We start from the raw sequence: 3087 nt of genomic DNA on the forward strand, positions 1-3087 counted from the left end.
GAGTTCTGTAGGCTTCTTGTATGCCTATGGGTATCTCTTTTTTTAGGTTAGGGAAGTTTTCTTCTATGATTTTGTTGAAGATATTTACTGGTCCTTTGAGCTGGGAGTCTTCACTCTCTTCTATATCTATTATCCTTAGGTTAGATCTTCTCATTGACTCCTGGATTTCCTGTATGTTTTGGACCAGTAGCTTTTCTGCTTTACATTATCTTTGACAGTTGAGTCAATGATTTCTATGGAATCTTTTGCTCCCGAGAATCTCTCTTCCATCTCTCGTATTCTGTTGGTGAAGCTTGTATCTACAGCTCCTTGTCTCTTCTTTTGGTTTTTCTATATCCAGGGTTGTTTCCATGTGTTCTTTCTCGATTGCTTCTATTTCCATTTTTAATTCCTTCAACTGTTTGATTGTGTTTTCCTGGAATTCTTTAAGGGATTTTTGCGATTCCTCTCTGTAGGCTTCTACTTGTTTATTAATGTTTTCCTGTGTTTCTCTAAGGGAGTTCTTCACGTCTTTCTTGAAGTCCTCCAGCATCATGATCAAATATGATTTTGAAACTAGATCTTGCTTTTCTGGTGTGTTTGGATATTCCATGTTTATTTTGGTGGGAGAATTGGGCTCCGATGATGCCATGTAGTCTTGGTTTCTGTTGCTTGGGTTCCTGCACTTGCCTCTCACCATCAGATTATCTCTAGTATTACTTTGTTCTGCTATTTCTGACAGTGGCTAGACTGTCCTATAAGCCTGTGTGTCAGGAGTGCTGTAGACCTGTTTTCCTGTTTTCTTTCAGCCAGTTATGGGGACCGAGTGTTCTGCTTTCAGGCGTGTAGTTTTTCCTCTCTACAGGTCTTCAGCTGTTCCTATGGGCCTGTGTCTTGAGTTCACCAGGCAGGTCACTTGCAGCAGAATAGTTGGTCTTACCTGTGGTCCCGAGGCTCAAATTTGCTCTCGGGGTGCTGCCCACAAGCTCTCTGCGGCTGCAACCAGGAAGATCTGCACCACCCTTTCCGGGAGCTTCCGTGCACTAGGGTTCCAGATGGAGTTTGGTGTTTTCCTCTGGCGTCCGAGATATGTGTGCAGAGTGCAGTCTCTTCTGGTTTCCCAGGCATGTCTGCCTCTCTGAAGGTTTAGCTCTCCCTCCCATGGGATTTGGGTGCAGAGAACTGTTTATCCGGTCTGTTTCCTTCAGGTTCTGGCGGTGTCTCAGGCGCAGGGGTCCTGCCGCTCCTGGGCCCTCCCCTACGGGAACCCAGAGGCCTTATACAGTTTCCTCTTGGGCCAGGGATGTGGGCAGGGGTGGGCAGTGTTGGTGGTCTCTTCCGCTCTGCAGCCTCAGGAGTGCCCACCTGACCAGGCGCTGAGGTCTCTCTCCCACGGGGTTTGGGAGCAGAGAGCTGCTGTGGGCCGGGATCCGTGGGTCGGCAATAAGATTCTTAAAGTGTCTTGCCTGAGAAAAATTGCAGGTGTGGCTTCTGTGTCACATATATGTCAGGAGGTGGCAGAGAGGGGAGACACTATGTCTATGCTCAGTGCTCTGACCTATGAACATCTGAATGATTAGAAGCCTAGCATTCTCCGAAAGAAATCAAGCCTGAGACAACCACCAGTCCAATGCCAGGCAGGCCCAGAATCCCTAGCAAGAGTGAGCCCGAGACAGCCACCTGACTGGCACTATGGGAACCAGACAAGTAGCTAGTCTAAGATGAGCACCAGTCTAGTCTGCCATTGTGCAGGCCTGGGGGCTAGGAGAAAGGCCAAGTCCAAGATGACCCCTGCCCAGAGCCATAATGCACGAGTGGACAGAGCACTCCTGAGACCACTCCTGAGATGACCCCAGACACTCAGAGACTCTGAGTGTCAAGTAAGTGGTGGAAAAATGGAAAAGAAAAAGAAACAGAAGGCTGCGTGGACAAAGAAGGGAGGCAGAACTGGAGACTTGAGAGTAGTGAGGAACAGCCTGATATGATGGTGATGCCACCCGGAACCATGTCTGGGTTCCTGGCCCTGCAGCAGCAGGGTCCTGCTACCACCAAAGGCCAGGTGATGTCTATAGTCTGTGGTGGTGTCCAGGACCACGTTGATGTCAGAGCGGTGCAAAACTGGCCCACCCTTCATGTGGTCCTCATGTAAGAACTGGCCCTGGAAGCATGAGAACAGGAGAGCTGTCCCTGCCCTTCACCTGCTGCAGCACTTGGAGAAGCAGGCTCTGCACCTCACCTTAGCATCACAATGGAGCTAGCTCCATTGCCACAGGTGAGCCAGCCCCCAGGGCATAAATGTGTGAGAGCCAGCCCTACCTTTTGTCTGCTATGTGGTGTCATAAGCAACACGGAGCTCTCCTCCCCTTCCCTTTTACCCTCATGGCAGCTTGGGATCATGAGAGTGGAAGACCTGTCCCTTCCTCTCATCTGCTCCAACACTCAGGAGAGCTGACCCTGATGGAAGGAGCATGAGTAAGCCATCCCTGATGGTGTAAGCATGGGGGGGTTGGCCTACAACTTGTCTGCCATTTGGAAGCATGGACAAAGAAGAGATGCCCTCCCCATCTTTGTGCCTTGCTACCTATAGCTAGTGGAAGAGCTAGCCCTGGAGTCATGAGAACAAGAAAGCTTTCCCTGCCCTTTTACCAGCTGCAGCACTCAGGAGAGCAGGACCTACAGCAGTTTAGGGCTGATCCTAGTTGGGGATATTGCTATTCCCAAGGGCATGAGAGTGGGAGAGCTGGTGGGCTGACCAATCCAGATATTTCTTAGGCCCAGATCCAGAGCTTTGAATTGGCCCACTCCAACATCTGCCCCCATTGATGAACTGCTGGAGTGCATGAAGGGGACAGTTCTATAGATCCAAAACAATAGAATCTCCATGATACAGGACAACAACAAGATAGCAGAGAGGAGTTCCAGTGAGGTTTCAATATTGATAGTGTAGCAAAAGCCAGAGGCCTCGTACCAGGCCAACAAATCATTACCATGAACATTTGTAAGCCAAGAAATGAGGCAAAGGGATATACTGTGGGACACAATGTGATTCACTACAGTTTCCACAAGGAATTTATTTCCCTCTGTTGTGGGGGATGTGGCAAGGATAAG

The 3087-nt window shown here is 49.3% G+C and overlaps 1 non-coding gene across 1 annotated transcript; it reads left to right on the forward strand.

Moving 5' to 3' along the window:
* The first annotated feature begins 1440 nt into the window (after positions 1–1440).
* LOC120103323 (small nucleolar RNA SNORA17) lies at positions 1441–1571 on the forward strand. Its single transcript, XR_015621596.1, has one exon. It is a non-coding gene; the product is annotated as a small nucleolar RNA SNORA17 (small nucleolar RNA).
* Positions 1572–3087: the final 1516 nt, after the last annotated feature.

This window comes from Rattus norvegicus, chromosome 5 (assembly GCF_021556685.1).
Source record: "Rattus norvegicus strain SHRSP/BbbUtx chromosome 5, alternate assembly SHRSP_T2T, whole genome shotgun sequence".
Taxonomy (NCBI): domain Eukaryota; kingdom Metazoa; phylum Chordata; class Mammalia; order Rodentia; family Muridae; genus Rattus; species Rattus norvegicus.